This window comes from Hyaena hyaena, unplaced genomic scaffold, assembly GCF_003009895.1.
Source record: "Hyaena hyaena isolate Hyena2069 unplaced genomic scaffold, ASM300989v1 scaffold_40, whole genome shotgun sequence".
NCBI classification, from domain to species: domain Eukaryota; kingdom Metazoa; phylum Chordata; class Mammalia; order Carnivora; family Hyaenidae; genus Hyaena; species Hyaena hyaena.
The window spans coordinates 663,969-686,700 of record NW_024080672.1 but is presented as its reverse complement, the minus strand read 5'-3'; the positions used below and the strand labels follow the sequence as shown (position 1 = coordinate 686,700).

The 22,732-nt window shown below is 44.7% G+C and overlaps 1 long non-coding RNA gene across 1 annotated transcript in view; it reads left to right on the top strand.

The window, feature by feature from the left end:
• Positions 1-4,633: 4,633 nt before the first annotated feature.
• The window catches only part of LOC120230291, a 72,032-nt gene continuing 53,933 nt past the window's right edge, over positions 4,634-22,732 (top strand). Inside the window, exon 1 of the long non-coding RNA XR_005527965.1 lies at positions 4,634-4,751. This is a non-coding gene — a long non-coding RNA (uncharacterized LOC120230291). The remainder of the gene's footprint in view (positions 4,752-22,732) is intronic.

Here is a 22,732-nt window from a genome sequence, read left to right as displayed (position 1 = left end):
ATTCAATCACAACGTGTGTGTGTGTGTGTGTGTGTGTGTGTGTGTGTGTGTTGCTTGCTAAAGGCACTCCTTAACAGTGGGCTAATTGATTGTGTAACTACTTTTCAACATTTTGAACCTCTTATTATTTTCTAAATATGTACCACTTTAACAAATGTGCCTCTGAGGCACACATTATTTATTATACCAAGATTTCAAATATCGGTATTAATATGCACATGGATTTATTTATTTATTTATACACATCGTTTTAAACATGGACATTTAACACAGGAGTTTGTCCTTTGAACTCTCCTCACCAACATTTTCTTTTCTGGAATGTGGGTAAAAAAATAAACTTATCACACTTATTATTCTACTTTGTGAGCTCGAAAGGATTGGAGAAAGGCCTGACTAAGGCTAAATCTTTCCCTTGTCTCTTGGGCATAGCTGAAGGGTCATCAGGAAAGACTGTACTGCTGAGGAGTCCAGTAAAATCTCCACCATTGACTAACTATTGACTAACTGTGCTACTTTGGGTGAGACCCTCATGGCTTGTGCTTCAGTGGCCTCATCTATAGAAAGGGGGGAAAAGGGTGCCTGGGTGGCTCAGTTGGTTAAGCATCTGACTCTTAATTATGGCTCAGGTCATGATCTCATGGTTCATGGGATTGATCCCTGGGTTGGGCTCTGGGCTGACAGGGTGGAGTCTGCTTGGGATTCTTTCTCTCCCTCTCTCTCTGCCCCTCCCTTGTTCTCTCTCTCTCTCTTTCTCAAAATAAAGAAATAAACTTAAAAAAAAGAAGAAGAAAAGGCTATGATACCAGCTGAGCCTGAGGTCATGTAATGCTCAGGAAAATGTTCTGAGAACTCTAAAGGTCTGTCTAAATGTTAGGTCTTATCATTGTCATCATCATATTACCAACATCTGATCACTTTATCACCCCTGCCACCATGTGCCCTCAACTCAAGCATCAAGATGAGAAATGCTTATTGGAGCTGGTGACTTTTTATAGGAGGCATCAATCTGCCATTTCCCAAATGTGAATGGTTCATTGGTCATACATACCTTCTTTTGTACATTACAACTTCTGAGGTCACTGAGTGGCGTAGACCATTTACCTCTCTTGCAGCACCAGGATCCCTTCTGGGTTTTGTGACTCCTGCTCTCACTGCTGCAGTGGGTCCTTTGGATTATAAAATGTCTCTGGGGAACGGACTGGGAGTTTTAGTTTAACCTTGTGAGCAGGTGGTCTTGCATATAGTTATTTTTCCAAACCTAAAAACACTATAAAACACACCATTATTTCAAAAATCCCTAAGAAAGGAAGAGCTAACAGTTTTCAAGTATGATATACCATTGCTTATAGACGCGTTCCTATTTCAGAGTTGTAGAAATGTGGAAAATGAGTGTCTGGGAATCACATACAGTGGGGCGATTGCTATAGGAGTCTGCTTGGAGTCTCCCCAGCCCCAGCCATGGTGGGTCTCGGGATCTCTGTGCTCTCCCCACCCCTCCGCCCCAGCCTGCTTTGCACACATATTCTGCTAAGCACTCCCAGGCTGAGCTGCGACTGGCTGACGTCCTGCTTCTCCCAGGCTTTTCGTTCTGTGTCTTGTAAGGGCATCAGGAGGAGGAGCTGGTATGGGCACAGGGCGAGGACAGGTGATGCCACCCCCTTTGTCCCCTTGTTGCTATGTTAGTTCAGCCTGGTAAGAAAATGCCCCAGAGGCAGACCCTTCCCCGTCAGAGGAGGCACACCCCTGGGCTTACACGTTCTCTTAGCCAGAGGCACTGGAAGATCAAGTGCCCACGTGAAGGTTTTCCCAACCCTGAGTGGCTCCTGTTTGGTGAGGGTTCATCAGGTGAGAGGGGCCTGCCAAAGTGACAGTAACCTGATGCACGAGGCCTGGGCCTAAAAGCCTTTTTTTTCTCGATGATAGATGCAACGGCTGGAGGAAAGCAGAAGGTCCGAAGCTATTTGTAGCATAAGGCCCGATCCCTGCTCTTGCATGCACGGGGTGGGGGCAGGGGTGGTCACCCGCGTTCTCAGGTGTCACTGCCAACGGCAGATATTTCAGCACCTCTTTTCCTTCAAACGTCTTGGGTTTCAGAGAGGGAGGTAACTGGACCCTTCACATTTGTTACAGTAATGCTGTTTCAGGCCCTGTTCCTTGACCTTACAAGTCACCTGCTCCTCCTGAGATATTGTCACCCTGTGGGGTCAGACCTCTACTATCCAGACTTTGCTGACAATTTTGGGAGTGATGTGCCGCTCTAACTCTTGTTTATCATTTACTGTGGCTCTTTGGGCAGCTTTTGGTAGCCAAGTATGTCATGCTATAGTGGCTGCGGAAAGGGTTTAACTACTTTCATTTGCACAATGAGTTAGAAGGTTCTGTGGATATTGCCTCTGACCCCTGAAAGGTTGTTTAATCTCTCCATAACCTTTCTGTCTGCAGTATAAGTCTGTTCTCTAAGCATTTAGGAGGAGAGGCTTTTCCGTGGCTTCCCAGCCCGACCTCAGTAAGCCCAAACTCCTTAGTAGAAAGAACACTTGTAGCTGAATCAGTCAGGACTCTTGGCTCAAACTAGCCCAGGGAAATCAGTTCATGACTCACATAACTGAGAGTCCAGGGTGGATCTAAAGCTTCAGACAGAGGTATATGCGGGGGTTCAGTCAATGTCTTCTGGGCCCTGTCTCTCTCTCTTGTCACCTCCTGTCTTCAGGTCCCTCACTGTCATGGCTTCACTCTACAGGCACCCTGTGTTCAGAAAGTGGGGAAGATGGCGACCCACATCCAAACTGATATCCTTTCGAGCTAGGAAGAAAGAAGCCTTTCTTTTTTCTGTTATTGTTGTATGAAGACAAGGAAGTATGTGTCCAGCCCTGGACCAGTTATTCATGTCGGGTCTGATTAGCTGTCCCCCGAGCCATGTGCCCACCCCACGACTGTGGATGCCTGGATGCAGTGATGACAGCCCCATTGGGACCACACACAGTGAAGGAGGGGCAGCTGTCCAAAGGCAATATGGGTGGTGGGTATATAAAAACACCACCTGTCTTCTATAAAGGTCCTGTATGGTTTGGCCCCTTCTATCTGTCAGGCTCCTCTTAAGATTCCCGAGTAGCCTCTTACCTGCCAATCAGACTGGACTTTTTTCTTTGATGAAGATCTGACTTCAGCTCAGCACCTTATTTTCTTTGCCCCCAGTGTCCCCTGGAATTTTTTCTTCCCGTTTTACACTTGTCAAAATTCTACACAGTCTTTAAGCCTTAATTAAAAAGTTACTTCCTTCCAGACTTTTCCCTGTATTTCCAGTCCTTCCACATGGCAGTCAAAGGATTCGGCTGGCAGCCCATTTATAGAACTTACCTGTTCTTCCCTCTATTTGCACCTTCTTACGCGTCTGCCCCAGAAATGCAAAGATCAAACTAACCAATTAGTATTCTACCCGTGTTACGTGGGAGATATGCAGTAGAAATGTGTTGGATGGATAATTGTTCTCTCAAGATCTTTTTTGAGAGGATCTCGAATATCGGATCTGCCCAAAGACACATGCACATACTTGTCAGAGCTTGAGGCCACGTATGTACTATCTGCTTCCGGATAAACACATAGCACTTTTGTATATTTCCAGCAGCACTTTGGGAATGACCTTGTTATTGTAATTACAAGTATCCTGTCTTATATGGTGACTTTTCCATCTTGGGATTAAGGAGCAGAACAAGCTGGGAGCCAGGTCATGGAAGAAAATCTGTCAAGCCAGTAAACCCCCGCAAACTGGGTGGATTATAGGACTGAATCACATCATCTCGAGACAGGAACAAAAGCTAGGAGAGGTAGCTGAGCTTAATGGGTAAGAATGCGCCCTCCAGGTTTGAGGCTAGTTCCCACTGCTCATTAGCTATGTGACCTTGGGCAAGTTAACTAATATCTCTGAGCCTTGGTTTCTTTGTAAAATAGAGACAATAGAGCTTTTCTGTGGCAAGATGATCCGTGAAAACAAAACAAGATATCGCATGCAGAGTACCTAACATAATACCTGGCTTCTAGTAGGTGCTGCCCCTGCCTCTCACACACACACACACACACACACACACACACACACACACACACGTGGTGGTACAAATAATTGCATTAAAGAATGGTCTCTCTCTGTTCTGACTGGTTATCTGGCTACTACTGTTGCTCTCTAATGATCAGAATGATGACGACGGTGAGAGGTGGGAATATGTGGATGGCCAGGAGCCAGCCACCTCTTTTGAGAGCTGCAGTGCTGGTGACGGCAGCACCAGTGGATGACTAGATGACGGGTTTTTATTTCCACTGCATCCAAAATGTGCAGTTAACCATGGAGAAAGAGGAGTGCAGAAATCCCCTTTGTCCAGATGACACCTGGTGTGTGGACCAGCCCCCATCTCTGGCTGAAGGAGCTGCATGTTCAGGGAAGGAGACTAAGCCATTTTCTGGATTAACTCTGTTGCCTATTTGTAATAACCTAATTGTAGGCTCTACAGGAAAGGAACCCTAGAAAGTGGTCCACTGCCAGAATGATGATGACTCCTGGAACTTTCTCTGATTCTTATTACCCCTTCCTACCTTGCCCATCATCTTATGTATTCAAATGCTTTTTGTATTTATACAGAACAGCTACGATGCTTCACCCAGACCATTGCACATCACGTCAGAGAGGAAGACACATGTGTGATTCATTTTCTTAAGCCTCAAATCGAAAGATTTACCTAAGGACCCAGGAATGTCATGAGGTAAGCTTTGGAAGTGTCTGAGGTGGTGTGGTGATTATCGATTGGCAGACTCACTCCTCTTCCATTAATTGGCTATGGGTTTGCATTTACAAACGGTGACTCGCCGTGTTAATAATCTGACGGAATATTCTAGAATGTAGAGAAAAGTAAATGGATGCTCATGAGTATGCTTATGCCCTGTGTAGCAGACCTGGACATCGAAGGGATGCCCTCAGGAGTCATAGAGTGTTGGGATGGAGTCAGGGCTGGAGAGCTTTAAAGGTTATCTATGCTGACCCGGTCATTTTACAAATAGAGCTCCAAAGAAGCAGTACTTTCTGTCCAGAGCTCCCCAAGCGTTTATTTAGTTTCTCTCTTCACTTTAGGACTGATCGCATTGCATCGTGATTATTTACATGTCCGTCTCCCTATCTCAGTTCAGTTTCTTTCATCTGTACAGAACTCAACTGTAACTACTATAAGCAAAAAGGGAACTTCATTGGCTCAGTAACCAAAGAGTTCAGCTAGATCCAGAGGTTCTAACAATGCTCTTGAGATCCAGTCTCTCTCCATTTCTCAGTTTTGCCTTCCATTGAGCTGGCTCTGTCACTCAGGCATGCTTTGCCTGGTAAGGACAAATGACTGCCTGCAGCCCCATAGATAGATGTCCCAGCTCCAAATCCAGAAGAAAAAAGAAGACACATTTGTCTGCTGAATTGGCTCACGTTGGCTGTGAATCATTCCTGAAGAAGTCACGTGGCTCCAATTGGCTGGGCCTGAGGCACATGCCCTGAAGTTGGGGATGGGGTCAGTCCTACCTAAACAGCAAGCAGTGAGGGGGAGGATGGGTGCTCAAACAATATATGGGGCCCCATTGTTAGAAAGGAGGAAGAACGGAAGCTGAGCATACAAAGAAAAATAAATAGCCACTACTCTTTCAACTAGAACGTGAACTCTTCAATAGAAGGACAGTACCCATGAATTTTGCTTCTACTGTTTCCTAGGGCACTCCTACCCATGACTGGGAAAGCAGAGACTCCTACATGGTGACTATAGTGAATTTCTAGCTGTGGGAAGAGCTGGGCTAATTCCTCGTGTGAGGCTTTCACTCCCATGCGATTGCCTATAGGTGACATGGATGTCAGCTTCTGGAAAGGTTTAAAATCATCTATGCTTTTAGCATTTTCTCCCTTCCATGTAAATGATTTATTTAAGAACGTATTTTAACTTTGCTGTTCAAAGTCAGAAACATCAACAGCCTTGGTTTTGGCCAACGCCATGTTCTTTGGCAAAGTGATGGCACTTTGGTAGTTCTTCATAGCTTACAGGTATGCCAAACCTGTAGTTATAAGTAGGGATTCAAGCTGGCTAAATGTATTCGTACTCGACACATCTCACGCGTGTCTTCAGATTCTCTCAGCTTTGCCTCCAGGCTCTCAGCTGTTCTGTCTGCTCGGTTCCTGCTGTGGCTTTCACTCTCTGAGGGCTGACATCGTTCCGCGGCCTGACGCCATACTGTCCCACACCCACCTCTCTGGGTTCTCTGTGACATTCCGACTTGGATGGAATTTTATGCCCTGCAGGCCATGGGCTGTGTCCTAGAGAGTAGATGACGCAACCTGGAAGTGTGGGGTAGTAACTCCCCATGGTGCACCCTTTGACCAATGGCAAACAGGAGATGGGTAGGAATTTGGTAAAAACATTTCCTCTCCCTCCTCCCTCTCCGGACTCTTTGAGGCCCACCATGAAGCATCACTTGGCCTTGCTTTTTATCCTTCCCAGCCTCGCTTCTCTTTCCTTTCACTTTGGTTGCCCTGAGACTACACCTGCCAAAAAAGCAACAGAACCTAATTCCTCCTTCTGGCTCTGTTTTCTAGGATACCTGGTCTAACACATTATTCTGTTTCTATTTATCCCATTTATCCTCAAAGCTGCAGAAGAGGTTTTTAAGTCCAGTCATCTTGATTAGCTTTAATAAAATGGGGTTTCTATTTCTTTGCCTATTTGTAAGATGAGTAAACTGAGGCACACAGTGGATGTAACTTGGTCAACATTATAGGCTTAATCCCTGGGCCACTTACACACAAAATCCGAGTTTCCCATCTCCTCATTGAATGTTCTGCACCCAATCACAAGTCAAGCCTCGATCTGCAAGTACAAAGTGTACAGAATAATTGGAGCAAATATCCCAATCATTCAACCAAACCTAAAATAGCTACATAATTGAGCTCAATGTCTCCACTTCACACTGGGACTCTGGGAATAGCCAAAGACATGCTACTCAAATCTTGCCATTGTGTTGTTATAAGTGCTACTGATGGTGGTGGGTATATATATTTTTAAACAATTGATTTCGTTTCTTTTAAAAAATTTTTTAAAAATGTTTATTTACTTTTGAGAGAAAGAGAGACAGAGTGTGAGTGGAGGAGGGACAGAGAGAGAAGGAGATGCAGAATCTGAAGCAGGCTCCAGGCTCTGAGCGAGCTGTCAGCACAGACCCCAACGTGGGGCTCAAACCCACAAACTATGAGACCATGACCTGAACCAAAGTTGGAAGCTTAACCAAATGAGCCACCCAGGCCCACCCCAGTTGATTCCATTTCTTAAAATATTTTGCCAAATTCCTTTGCTTTTTAACTAATGGAGATGAAAATTAAGTTTCAGCAAAGATAGTAGACTCTTCACAGGAGGAGAAATGTCGTAATTACACATAAAACATTTCAAACTTTCCTGGAGGCTTACAATAAACATGAAGGTAAAGTTAATTAGTAAGTGTAGATTTTGTGCTCTGGGGTTTTACTGATTTCAAAGTGACTCCTTCCCATTGTTATGTGTTTGCTAAAATGCGCTTTTTAAAAAAGATCTGAAATTATACTCAAATACTTATAGAAAACCAGTAATAGAGAGAAATCTATGCCAAAAAAAAAAAATTCTGGTGATAGGATAAGCTCCAATCCTAGCCTCAAGGGAAAACGTTAGAGTTTCTGAACTCTGTGTGATGGCTGATATTTCGCATGGGGAGCGGGTGCTTGAATTGCCCTGATTTATATAGAAATTTTTAAATTCATAGTTGTGGTATATTGGAGATCCTACTCTCAAGTATTTTCATTAAAAATTTTTTAAAGTTTATTTTATTTTGAGAAAGATACAGAGAGCAAGTGGGGGAGGGGAAGAGAGAGAAGGAGACAGAATTCCAAAGGGGCTTTGTGGTGTCAGCACAGAGCCTGATGGGGGGCTCGACCTCACAAATAGTGAGTTCATGACCTGAGTTGAAATCAAGTCAGAGTCTTGACTGACTGAGCCACCCAGTTGCCCCTCAAGTATTTAAAAACAATTTTTTAAAAATATATATATTTTTAATTTATTTCCGAGAGAGAGAGAGAGACAGCATGATCAGGGGAGGGTCAGAGAGAGAGGGAGATACAGAATCTGAAGCAGGCTTCAGGCTCTGAGCTAGCTGTCAGCACAGAGCCCGATGCGGGGCTCCAACCTGCGAACCGTGAGATCATGACCTGAGGTGAAGTTGGATGCTTGACTGACTGAGCCAACCGGGTGCCCTTCCCCTCAAGTATTTTGAAAGCATGGTTGGGGAGCTGATGCTCAGAATGCAGTTGCTTCATCAGATGCCACAGTGCACGTTGACCTGCAAGGGACAGTGCTAGTCCAGCGTGCAAGCCACTCCTACACACTAGCAGCCCAAACTGTAAATGTCACGCCAACATTAAGAGCACAATAGTGCCTTCTGACACCTGCTTAGAAGTGCATGAGTGGTGACTGTTCTAGAACGACAGCCAATTATATAAATATTTCAGGTACTTAAAGTAGAAAAAACTCTGGGCTTAAATGAATGTGCATCTAAAAGAACCGAAGAAACGTCTTAATTTGCTCGATGTTTCCAAACATATCAGTTTGGAAAAAGATGGGTTTAGGTTTGTGATTGGCTCCCAGCCTGGGTTTTGCTTTTTCTTGGAGCTTGGGTCACGGAACAAAGAAGGAAAAAGATTCAGACTTCGTAGAAAATTAGGCAGTCAGAGAAAGGCCACAGGTGTATTCTAGGCTACCAAGACCAATATGAAATACTATTCACATGACATAATTGGGAATTACAGAAGGACAGTGCCTAAGCCATGGTGGAGACTGCTAGAAAAAAAGGCATTACATCTTTTAGACCTTTTTTTTTTTTTTTTTTTTGAGAGACAGAGAGAGAGAGAGAACACTGAAGGGACAAAGAGAGGAAGAGAGAGAATCTCAAGCAGGCTATGCACTGCTAATGCAGAGCCTGATGTGGGCTCAACCCCAGGAACCAGGAGATCATGACCAGAGCCGAAATCAAGAGTTGGACCTCTTCACTGACTGACACCGTAGGTGTCCCAAAGGTGTGATATCTTTTTGCATCTCCCCTGTCACCCTTTGCTGAAATGATGGGTCAGGTGATGATCAGTTCTTCTGGAAATCTGGGAATTTATCAGGTTCTGATCAAGTGTATGAAACAAATGGAAACAAGAGGAGCCAGGTTTTTCTCTCTTGATTCTCTCATCTCTAGAGTCGTAGAAGAAACTTGGAGATTTCAAAAAGCTGTCCATTTCCCAAGAAAGATAAGGAGGTTCCAGAAAGGAACAACAATTGTCTATTTAGTGTTGCGAACTCATCAACGCTACTTGACAGAGAAGGAAATGGTGCAGAACAAGAAAACTGAGCTTTGAACCTTGGAACGTTTTTAAACAAATATCTTCTGCCAAACACTCTTTAATATCTATCACTGCCTCTGAAATTGTAATAAAAATACCATGAAATTCAATGAGACACATTCACTTTCAGTATACAAACAATGCCAAGCTTTTGGTCCCAATTAAAGACATGTTTTTCCAGGGCGTTACGCTTTGTGAGAATTTGTTTTCTCACAAAAGGTTAAGCAGCACTTTTGTATGAACTGCTTCGGTTTCTAAATGCATAAAACTAATACATGTTAAAAGGTAGCAAAAAGATTGTGGGACAGTTTGTACTAAATTAGCTCCTTTAGGCTGTGGGAGTACCCTGATACTCAACTTCATTTTGGTACAAGATAAACTCTTTCTCCTTCCTTAGTTTAAGCATTGATTGAACGTTGACATCTTGAGAAAAATCATCTGTGGCTGGTTCATTTTTGTGCTGCTCCAATTCAGCTTTTGGGTTCCGTGGCTTGCTCCACCCTCAACCGAGCTGATGATGAATGCTCGTTTCAGGGATGAATCATTATGAACTTTAGTAAGGAGCTGAGCCATGTTACTTTCTAGCCTCTTCCTTTGCTCTTTTATCTCCTTCCATTCCTTCTCCTTGTATATTTAAGAACCAAACAAGTGTTTGAAAGTCAAAGGGCACAATATTTTTCAAAGCCAGTCAACTATGTAAAAGAAACAAGAGAAATCTTAAATAATTAGGATTAAATTTATAGTCCACTGCAATGAAGAAGGCACTCAATGCTCAATACCCCCAACCAGACTTAATTTCACCTTTAGAAAGACCTTTCTTAGTTAAGGTCCATTTTAAAAAGCCTATATAATGATTACTCTAGTAAATTTATTATAATCCATGGGGTCTAGGAAAGTGAAGTAAAGATTAATGTGCTTGGGTATCTTTAATCCCTGGTGTAAGATCATTGTTGAGGTTCAAGGGCTTAACTTAGAAAAATTTAGCCTTATTACTTTTTAAGGCTCTGACAGCCAGCTGTCTCTGTACTTTTAATAGATCAGTTCATTCATCTTTTCAAATGAGCTTTTCCAAAATGCTTCCGTGCAGTGCCAAGAATATACTCATATTTAAATTTAAAGCTGATATATTAGATTTTTTTCATAGTCAATTATTTTTGGGTTTTTTTCTGACTCATTCTGTATCTCATTCCTTCAAACTTATTGCTGTTTTATCATGAGGGCTGTGAATATGAGTACTAGAAAATTGTGGATAATTTTAAAAGTAATGAGATTTTATGTACCTTTGAACGTGGGTATATGTGATATTCTGGAAATTCATAACATTCCAAGGAACATGTTAGAGTCATCCTCACACAGTTTTTGTCCCAGTCAGAATTACAGGTGGTCATTCAAATCCCTACTTCCTGTCCCACTGTGGAGAGGGACAGAAAGATGGAGCTCTCAGCACAAGGCAACCTGCTAAGCAAGCATTTAACTTACTGGCTCAGCATTTTGCTGAGTTGGCGAGTAGGGAAGAAGTTAGGTATTTTTATGTTGAGTGCCTCTTACTGGCCTCTTGGTTTGCATGGGAGTGAAAATGAAAGACGGAAGAGTGGTGTTTATGAGAGATTTTATTGCTCTTTTATAGGAACATGACAAGCGTAGGCTGGTTCACGGTGGGGGTCCCCTCTCACATAGGTAAGAGTGAATTGTCTACACTTATATATGGAGTAAATAGTAGCAATCACTTATTGCATTGAATTTGAACTGTAGCAGGGCTGGTTTAAGGTTATTCCCAATGTAACCAGTCAGTGGGAGCTGCTATTAGAATATGCAATCCAAAAAGATAGTACCCAATGGATATTATATATCAGGAAGGAAGCCTTACCATCATCGAGAACCCAAGGGACCATTTAAGTCCTGCTAGCACACTGCAAAGAAGAAACAGGAGAGACACAGTGCCTGATATAGTAGATGTTGGAATGTGGGGCTAGAAAGGGCTATGCCAACCTGAGGTGGGTGCAAACAGTCGGGAATTCCTTGAGAAAGTAGTAAACAAAGGTGGCTGTCTTCCCAACACAGACAATTTGATATTCAGATCCCATAGTATTGGGCCTTCCATTGAGAAATGTTTGGAAACCATTGTCTATGGTAAGGCCAGACATCTCACAATACTGGATGGGATCGGAAATGCTTGTGAAAAATCGTGAAGAGGGGGGATGGGGTTATAGGGCTTTGGAGGGTGACATGGAGCCATGTCTCCATTCAGCACCCAGGAGCTCCAAGCGTCTGCTCACTTGGGGCTACTCAAAGTGACAGTTCTGAAGTAAACCATCCTGAGTGAAATGCTCTCAGTATCTTTTTACATAGTAATTGAACTCCTTTTTTGGGGTCCCCCCCAGGAAGTTAGAGCTCTCTGCCCATATCCTTGCCTACCTGCCCAATCCCTTAGGTTGATTTCCTCTCTGCTTCCATAATGAAAATATGCAGAGATCACAACCAGAGGCGCGCAAAGCAATTTGGAAATGTTCATTCATTAGTGAACCCTTAGTGCCTCCCATGACTGCTGTAACTTCTGTTGCTACAGATGGCAAAGGGCTGGCTCCTGTGTGTGTCTTCCTGAGGCTGTAGAGCAGGAAGATGACAATCAAGTTAACCTCGTTCTCTCTGATTATGCTGCCCACTTGCTCCTCTGCATATAGCCCCGGTGCCAAAAATCTGGCTCATTCCTAATATCCCCAGGCACGGTCTTTACGTAGGTGGTACATATCTGAGACCCAGCATCTGGATGCCTGAGACCAGGGTATTGCTGTGTGTGGACAGACTTCAGCCACTCCAGATGGGGTTTATGTTCAGGAAGTATAGGACCCCCGCAGAGCTTTCAGAATGAAGGAAGAAGTAAGTGATGGAAAAGAGATAGACATTATGGCCCCGGCAGCACAGAGAGGGCTTTATGTCCCTGCTCTTACAGGATTTGGCTAAACATTCTGTGCGGCTCATGTGAAAGTAGGAAGCCCTGTAATCCCCTTCCCCGAAGCGAAGTAGAAGTATTGCAACAGAAAGGCCAGCCGGCCTTGGGGCTTGGCAGTGGCACTCTCCAGCACTCGGCTGGGGACAAAGTACTATCATTATCATTTGGATGTAGCTCCCTGGAATGTGAAAAGGCGACCAGGGAAATGCTAGCAATCACAAACGCGCCATCACAGGACATGGAGAGATAACCACGTATCTTTGCAGGAGGCCATCATGGCTCTGATTTACCTCCCTTGTCTCAGGCAGAACCCAGAGAGGGTAGAGAGAGGAGCGAAGGAGGGAGGAGGCAATAAGACAATTTTTCCCAGCAGAGCCAGGAAGCTCAGGTAAACGTACCCCTCCTTGATCGTTTTGGGTCTTAAGGGTGACCAGTTGAGGCTGAGGAGTCTTTGGGGGCAAACCCAAGTTAGCTTGAGTGTGTCTGGCCTTGAGGAAAGGAGGGAACAAGGCAGAGAAATGGAAAAGTGGGAAGTGGTTGCTCGGTGCTGAGTTTGGCTTAGAGTTTTGAACTCCATTTGAGCCTTTGGGCTCCAAGCAAAACTCAAGGGGGAATGAAAGCCACAGGAACCCACACAAGGTTAAGGCTTGGCAGGAAGCCCTCTGTGGGGCCACGCTGCTTTTCACACAGCTCTGCCTGGGCAGGCCTTTCGGCGGTGGATCCACCTTCCACCACAACTAGCATTTCTCTGGGCTCGTGTGAACCAGTCATTGAATGTATTCAGTCAGGACTTCAGTTTTCCCAGAAGCAGAACCCCTTTCTGACACCCAACACCATGTTCTTGGCTGACAAGTTATTTACCCCGTAGCCCAGCCAGGCAAGGAAACGATGTTGTTTTTGTGAAGAAATTCACCCCGGGGTTGAAGAGATGCGGGGGGTTGTAAAAGGAAAATATGAACAGAGATTTGGGGCTGAGACTTAGACTCTGATGGGTGAGCTCCCTGCCCCCCCTTTCTCTATAATAGTCCTAGAAAAACAGGGGTGATGTCGTCATCGCAGCTGCTGATGGCCTGACAGACAGTTTCCGCAGCGCTACATGAGGCCCTTTGGTGTCCCTGTCAGGAGATTGGCGGCTGAATGACACCAATGAGGCCAGGCCTGTATTCCCTCTGGGAATGCTGCCCTAATTGATAGACAGAAGGCAAAGAGAAGGATTGTTTTTGAACCTGAAAAGAATCCCCTTTTTTTTCTCCCTAAAGCTCATGCCCCCGCTCTCCCCAGCTCTATTTTCCCCACACCTCCCCCCCACCCACTTTTTTTTAAAGGTGTTTTGTTCCCGCAAAGTTACAGAGCTTAATGGAACCGAATGACTTTTACCCTTCACAATCTGTCAGTCAAAAGCCCGACTCCAAGACTGTTAAATAAAGTCCTTTCAGAGGCAGACAGGAGAGGAATGTGTCAGTCAGGCAACAGACCCTGTTGTGTTTTAATCTGTCAGAGGGGTGATGGGGGAGGGCAGTGGGCCCCAGGCAGGGCACATTCCCAGCAGCCGTTAAGAGGCCTTGACAAATCCAGGTGTGGAGCCAAAATGTCACCCAATCACCCACATTCTTGAGGTGTGGGCTCAGAGCCCCCAGGCACTCGGGTTTGCAATCAACTATGAGATGTTTGGGCAAACTTTCAGCACAGGCTTCAGACTAAGCATTTTTAACATAAAACCAACCACTAAGTGCTGGGTACCGGACAAGGCATGGCTTTCAAATTAATATCCCGCTCAGCCGCGAGCCCTGCAGACAGTAATCCTCCGACTGAAGGGCCTTCACGTAGACTCCAATTCCAAACCAATTTTGCAGAGCCACTTTCGTTTTTTTCTAATACCTTCCCTTCACATTATATGACAATCCATTAATCTTGCCCATTAACTTAAAATTGCTGGGCAATTTTTTTTTTTTTGAGGGCTCTGAACAGTTGCTTTTGTTCAGTACGGATTCAGAGCTTTCCATAATAAAAAATGTCTACCGTTAGACATGCTAATGATCTATTCCTTATGTTTCAGTGACATTTCCTTTAAGAGCTTAAAGAAAAAAGTTGGAGAAGGATGAGGGTAGAATAGAAATGGGGCAGAGGCAGTGGAGAAGTTAATATTTAAACAAACAGGACTTGTTCTTATCAGAATGCTACAAAGTACCAGTGCAGATATTTCTACCGGGCTGAAGGCCGGAGCGTTAGGGCCAGAGAGCCACCCACTGTCCCTGACGAGTGGCTGGCTCATGGCTGAGTAGCCTGTGGGACAGGAGATCTGCAGTGTCTCAACTCTGAGGGGTGTTTCGGCTCAGGGGTATGCGTGGGCATGTTATTTATTACTTGCTTGATTTTGATTTTTTTCCCCTCTCTTTGGGAGATTTTGCATAAAACAAAGGAATTTCTCCCTGTCCCCGTTTTCTTTTCTTCGATGCCATCTTCCGCCTCCCAGGACACACCTCCCAGAATGAGCAGAAAATGCCGTCTCCCCTCTTTTCCCCCTTTTCCCCCCATGTCCAGATCCAGGTAGTGGGGTGTCCACCTCCTAGCTGTCCCTGGGACCACTTTCGATACTTGTGTATGTACATTGCCGCAGCAAGTGATGACAAGTCCCCCCAGCCTCTTCTCTCCCTCCATCCCTCTCTAGCCAACACGGAGATGCTGTGCTTTCTTCCATCCCTGCATTCCTGCCGGTAGGGGTAAGTCCTCTGTAGATGAACTAAACTAAGATGTGAAAGGCCTCTAGCACAGGCTGATCAACTGTGTTACGCAGAAATAGTTCTAAACACGGTTAAAACAAATGCGGCACACTTTATGGTACTAGAGCTAAACATTTTCCAAAGAAACAGATGTTCAGCAGTCTGCAGCAACTCCAGTATGAGGCTGGAGAGTTGCAGCAGGTGAAACCGGAGCTGATGAACAGCAAAGCAAACCAGCTTATTCAGGCACCGGGGTGGAGAACCACACTTCTCCTACAGCTACTGATAAAGTTCTGGGAGCCAGTCTTAGAATCTATTGCTCCTCTGCTGTTTGGTTGGTGCTGAGTTAGATGGGAGGCCCAGAGGCAACTTCACGGAAGCAATATTCCTCTAGAATATTAATGAAGTCTTCAACTTCAGCCCTAGAAATACGTGCGCCCAGGCTTCTTGAGTCCATCCTTCACCAATTATTAATGATCTGCCACACTTAGAAAAAGAAAAAGCCATTTCTCGGCTCGCTTTCTGCCTGCCTTCCTTTCCCTCCACCTAAAACAAACATTGCATCTAGGGCACCGCTGGGAACACGGGAGCCTTCTTCACAAGGGAAACAGTTTTCCTTTATGCCCGAAATGCCAATGGATGCCGCGGCTTCTGTTTTTACCATTAATGGCTGCCCAAAAACTTGCAAGCAAACCTCTACAGCCGATAGAAATGCTTCTTAAAATGGCAGTGTGCACTCTGGTGGGAAAGAAAAAGCTTTCGATAAAGCCTTTGTCCCGGCAAATTGGAGGCTGTATTTGAAGGTGGTTGATAATGTGAAATTCACTTGTGAAATTCTTGGCAGTCAGAAAGGTGCTCCGGCTAAAACGCAAATAAACACACAGATGAACAAATAAACAAAAATAAACCCAAATCCGACTCATTTCTCTGGCAGTCCCCAAATTCAGTGAAAGCCCAGTTAGGGGCAGTTTTTCATCCTTTGGGGCCAGGTCTGTGGCTGTGGACGGAGAGAGGCAGAGCCTGCTGGTGAGTCGCCTTCTGTTGCAGCGTGCTGATGCTCTCAGCCTTGGTTTGGTGGTGCCCACGTGTGACCAAAGCCTGCTGTCCCCTCACTTGCAAACGTAGCTAGTCCTGCGGTTCGTTGGTGGCTGGACAGAACATTCACATATTGGTCGTAACATTTCTCAGCCTTCACATTTAGATGATTCTTCATAAACATGTGTCCGCTTAGCTTTTCATCCAGTTGGCTGCTAAATCTTTTGTCATGGGTGGATGCTATGATGACACAGTGTCCTTCCTAGACGTGTACATGGAAGCAGTCGAAGGCTGCATTTGAAGGTGGTTGATAATGTGAAATTCACTTTTTTTTTTGGACTGAGTTAGTTTCAAAATTCTTTTTTTTGAAGTTCTACTATTTTAATATTCAGCAACTGTAGCGTCAGTTGCATTAACGTGCTCTTGGAGTTGCTTCTGATGTCAAAACCAGATTACCAAAAAGCCCGAGGAGCTGTCTCTATGGGCAGAGCCTGGGCAAATGAGACACAAGTTTGGAAATCAGTACTTCGGTGACTCGGGGTTGGAAACAGACTCAGAACCTTGGCCGTTGCTGGTCTGGTTCCTTTGTTATCAGTTCTTACATGATTTCTTTTCTTTCTTTCTTTCTTTCTTTCTTTCTTTCTTTCTTTCTTTTCTTTTCTTTTCTTTTCTTTTCTTTTCTTTTCTTTTCTTTTCTTTAAGTTTTATTCATGTTGAGAGAGAGACCATGAGCAGGAAAGGGGCAGAGAGAGGGAGAATCCCAAGCAGTTTTCATTCACACTGTCAGTGCAGGATCCCATTGTGGGGCTCGAACTCATGAACCATGAGATCATGACATGAGCCGAAATCAGGAGTCAGATGTTTAACTGATGGAGCCACTCAGGTGCCTTAGTTCTTATGTGACTTCTAGTCAAATCAGATCATCTTTACCATCAATTATTTGAAAATAATAATTTTAGTAATGATGATTATTATGCTATGTTGATTAGGCATTATATTATGGTGTGATGGTAATAGTATATGCTGGACATACTCCACATACATTCTCTATACTTACCTTACTTACACCACAAAGACCCCTGTTTGGGGTGGTGTTCACAGCAGTTAAGGATATGACCTCTGGTGACAAACCTCGTGTTTTTGAACGCTAGTGCTGCCAGTTACTGCGTGTGATCCTCATCTATAAAACAGGGGTGATAATAGCATGCACTTCACAGGGCCGTTGTGTAACTGAGTGAGCTCACATGTGGAGAGCCTTTAGAAGAGTGCCTGTCACATCTTAAGTGCCCAGTAAGTGCTGTTCCTTGTCATTATTTGGTTTCACAGTGTGCAGCCTGCATTAATCATTCCAGGCATGGTTTCCACCAATGAGGAGCAGCATTATTTTTTTCCCTTCCCCATGACCTATTCACTCCCGAACTGGAAGCCTGTGTGTCCTGCTCTCTGAGGACCTCGTTCTTTATTAACAACAATAAGCACTGGCCTGACTGCTTACCACTATCCATCCTCCACCTCACTGCTATGTTGGTATATGAAACACCTCAAAAATGGCGGCAGTGAATTTCTGGTGAGGAAGTGGTTTTAAAACAAATATTTTTTTTTAATGTGTTTAATTATTTTTGAGAGAGAGTGAGAGACAGAACACAAGCAGGGAAGACACACAGAGAGAGAGAGGGAGGCACAGAATCAGAAGCAGGCTCCAGGCTCTGAGCTGTTACCGCAGAGCCCGGCGCGGGGCTCCAGCTCACAAACGTGAGATTGTGACCTGAGCCAAAGTGGGATGCTTAACCTGCTGAGCCACCCAGGCGCCCCAGGAAGTGGTTTTGAAAAAGCTTTCTGGGGAAAACTCACGTGTGAGCAGACAACCCTGTAGGGTCAACCATTCCCCCAAACCCGTGCTCAGCGAATCCCCCATGCAGTGTGGCCACGTTCCCTAGATTGACTGAAGACGTCTGTGGAGCCACAGGATGGCACCTTCGTCTCCGGATCCCTGTGTGCCCTTCTCACTGTGCAGTCTCAGAAGTCCTGGGCCCCGCCCTTGAGGCCATGTTCTTTCAAGATGTTTGATCCCGGTCTCATTAAACCTGCCTTGGTTCTTCCCCCTCCCCCAGCCGCTCTTGATCTGTGCTGTTTAGTGCCATGGCAGGATATTAAAGTGGCACCCTCTGTTAAGAAAATAGCCTTGAAACTAGAGAAGACCTGTCACAGGGCACACAGTAGAGCGTGGTTGCTTAGTAAGGGTATTCTTGAAAACCGAAACCCCTTTCCTCGGCCCGCCCTGGGGTGTTCTCAGGCCATCCCGCCTAGTGGATGAAATCACACCATTTGGGCTGCAAAGCACAGGCAACTTCTGCCAGGACACCATGCCCGCTGCCTCCTGACTGCGACCAGATCTGCCACTCGCCTTTCAGGAAGACAGCTAAATCTGCCAGGCGTGGCACGCTTGCGTATTTAATTGAAAGACCAGACAACCCTTAATTTAATCCAGTTCAATTCAATAAATATTCATTGAACACCTACATAAGCCTTTAATCATTTATTTTCTTTCCTATCAATAAATCCCTGGGTACATAGCTCCATAAAACAGGAACATCTGCAGAACCCAACGATTTTTAACGTCATTTTCTGATAAGCTTGGTCCTCCCCAAATTAATTCTGAAATGCCTGTGATTTTTGGCTCATTCTAGAAATGTGGTATGGCTTGCTCTCTGGCTCCCACCTCTTGAAGGTTCACCTAGGTGTAGTAGGTTTGGACCAGTCCCCCTGCACAGCTTGGTTTGGTTCTTGGTAAAGTAAAGGGCACTTGATTTTGAACTTGACTGGGTCTGACCTGGCCCCAGGATAGTCTGTAGCCCGTTGCCCCTGACAGGAAGCAAGCTACAGATCCATCCTGTTCTTAGGGGTGCTGGGGGAGCGGGGGAGGATGGCATAGTCCAAATTGGAGTAGGTAGTGAGTTGGTCTTTCAGCCTCATGAATACCAACTTTGTTATAAGGACACAGTTTGTTAATCAGCTGATAAATAGTTTTGGAGCTCACAGGCAGCGCGGTGGGCACGCGAGGGTGGATGAGTGAGGCGACACTGGACACCTGTAGTTCTGTCTGCCTCTCTTCTCCCTCTGCTAGGAAATTTCTTCTTCTCTATCCTAGATGTTTCCGCTGGGTTGTTTGTTAATAATAGGGCCTCATCCCTGGCTGTCTTAAGCAGTTCGGGCTGCTGTGACAAAGTACCATGGGCTGAATGGCTTATAGGCAACAGAAATTTATTTCTCACAGTTCTTGAGGCAGGAAGTCTGAAATCAGGGGCCCGTGTGGTTGGGCCCTGGCGAGAAGCCTCTCCAGGCCATAGACTGCTGACTTGAACCCTCCCACGGCAGAGAACAGGGACGAGCAAGCTCTTTTGTGATCTTTATAAGGGCACTAATCTCATTCAGGAGGGCTCCGTCCTCGCAAACTCATGTCATCCTAATTCTCTCCCAAAGGCCCCTTCCCCTTCTAATACCGCCACACTGGGGAGTCTGGTTTCAAGATATGAGATTTGGGGGTACACAGATATGTAGTCCAGGACGCTGACCATGGGAGTAGACCCATGACCTAGGCTTTGGCCAAATCCAATCTCCCTCTCACTGGGATTAGACCAAGCCTTGGGCATACAGCCTAAGCAGGGTCAATCATATCCTTCCATGGGAGCCAGTACATGGGCGCTGGGACAGATTGAGGGTGTCTTGCTTTTGTATGTAGAGAAAGCCTGTGATAAGAGAGAATGAGGCCAGTATACAAAAGAAGAGAGATAAGGAGAACAAAGAGATGGAAAGAGAGAAAGAAAGAAAAAAAGAAAAAAAGATTCATGCTATTTTTTGAGTTCCCGTGCCTGAAAAAAACCCCACCCTTTAACTTCCCAGTTTATGAGCCACGAAATCTACTTTTCCACATAAGGTTGTTTACACTGGGTTTCTTTCACTTTCGATGGAAAGGTGCCTGACTAACACGTAGGGTTTAAGGACCAACACTACATACAAGGTTGAGCTATTCCTCAACTAACTACTTGGCTTTGGCAATCTCTTAACTGACCTATATATCTCCTTCCTCACTTGTTTTTTTTTTAATGTTTATTTTTGAGACAAAGACAGAGACAGAGAGTGAGGGGGAGGGACAGAGAGAGAGGGAGACACAGAATCCGAAGCGGGCTCCAGGCTCTGAGCTGCCAGCACAGACAGGCTTGAAGCCCCAAACTGTGAGATCATGACCTGAGCCAAAGTCGAATGCTTAACTGGCTCAGCCACCCAGGTGCCCCTCACCTTCCTCACTTGTAAGTGGAGTTAAGTGTGGCTCCAGTGGAGGGCACACAGTGCCGCTTAGGAAATGTGTGTGGAATAGTAGAATAATGTATGTAGCTAATCACATAGGGATGGTATTGGGTTTAATCCTATGAAATTGCCAACAAATGGTCATTTTTGTCCTATGAAAGAAGCAGTTTTGTGTGGTTAAATTAATAGCAGATTTCATTTACTGAGCAAGTAGAGCCACGTTGTCAGTTAACATTTATTGAGGCCCTACTATGCACAGGCGTTGTGCTAGAGGCTGTGAAGGAATTAAAGATGGAGAGAATACAAGGTCCCTGTTCTCAGGGAGACCACAGTCAGTGAGGACACAGAACTAACTGAGAGACCATTGCTATAGTGTTGGCCTCACTCTATCAACTAATGAAAAAGACTAGTGTTGGCTCTTTTTTTTTTCTTTTTTTAAGATTTCATCTTTATCAATGAACTGTGCCTCGTACAATCTAAGACGGATCTAGATAGTGGCCGATTCAAAGAAGAGCTCTGACATCACACTTCCTAGAACCCCTCCTTTTGCAGCTTCTCTCTTTGAATTCCTTTGGAACTGTCACTTGTCAGCCCAAAGAGTCAAGGATCAAGGAAAATGCTCAACACAAGATGTCTTTTCAGTGATCTCTGTGCTGATTCACCCTGTCTGCATGAGAATTTTCTCCCTTTGTCCCTTTTGTCTGGGAGAGGACCAACTTAAAATCTTATCTGTGCTGGCTCAAATCCCCAATTTACATCAAGAGGAGGCCGAAGAATGGTAATGGGGACATGGCCAACGAATAATGCAAATTTGCAAATTTTGCTACGACTTTAACCCCCACGGAACCGGGTTCTCTCAAGACGTGGCATTTGAGGTGTGTTTTTATATCTATATTTCTCGGTTTAGATTTCTGGACATTTCAGTAGTCCAGTGTGATGGCTGATTCTAAATATCTCAGTTTTGGGGTGTTTGTCCATCAGTCCTCCTACACGTAATGTATACTGAAAACAGAGCCAGAGCCTTGCAATTTGCCTAAGTCAGGCTGACTGCTGATCTCAAATAGAAAAAGAATCACCCACGGAGAGCACAGTTCTTACCCTTCTCTGAGTGGCCATTTGGTCAGCTTCCTTTTGCTGACCCACTGGAGTCTGAGGACTTCTTCCTAGAAAGCGAGTGCTTCCTCAGCTTTGAATAAACAGCATTCTCTTCTTTTCTTCTTTGTTTTGGGTCCTATTTCCTCCTTTTACTTAAAAAATCACCTTCATGTGAACTAACTTGCCATTTTGCCAAATCTGCCTGTCAGTATAAGGAGCCCAGGAATGTTTCAGCGGACCTATAGAAGAAGTGCTCTAATATATGTATGATGGGCTGAAAGAGTTAAAATGCACGTGGTAATGGCCGTAGCCGCTAGCATGCAACCCGGACATTTGAATTTATCTTATGTAAATAAGAGAGATGTTCATCTTCTACGTGTACATATACACAACAGTTTAGTGTAATCTAAACTGTGGTGTGTGGCCTCAGAGCTCTCCTGGCTTTGCCAGAGCCTCATGCTTGTGTTCGCACATTTTCCAAGGGGCCCTTCCCGTTGCTAAAGGAGCTCAAGTCACTTTTCCGTGAATGCCCTGTGATTGGCAGGAATGCTGGCTGTTGTAAGTATCATATTGTTCGGTGGTAGAGAATATATTTTATTGCTGGTTCAATAGCATTTCACAGTTATTAAAGCAGAGTCATTGTCTCTGGAAGCTTCCAAAGGCTCTGAAACTTTGGGGCACAGGGAAACAAACACACACATGCTCAACACCTGTCAGTCATCCCCATTGTTCCACTGTGGCTGTCATAATCTGCCTGTGGTGTTTAAAATGTTTTAGGGGAAATGCTGAGAAAGTGGCTTTCTAAACATATCATGTATAGCCATGTTTTTTCATAAATAAGAATTTATCAGAAATCACATTTATTTCGCAATGCTTAGAAATAAAAACAGTTGAAGAATGGCCCACCTGTATTATTACAACTGCACATTAAGGCATGTAGATTAAAAAAAAAATGTTTGCAGATAGGACCAATTTTCTCATAGGCCCCAAGATAAATGCCTGCCTGAAGTCATGGCTTTGCCTGAGGAAAAGGATCCAAGCAGGAGATGGATGGATGTGATTGGGGTGGGGGAGGAGGGGACACATATAATTCTCTGTAAGTAAGAGCTCCCCCAGCTTATCTAGCAGATAATGAAAATATCTCGGTGGATGACCTTGTACAGTTGACAGGTGTTAGGTGACAGCTGAGAGCTTTGCCAGGAGAAAAAG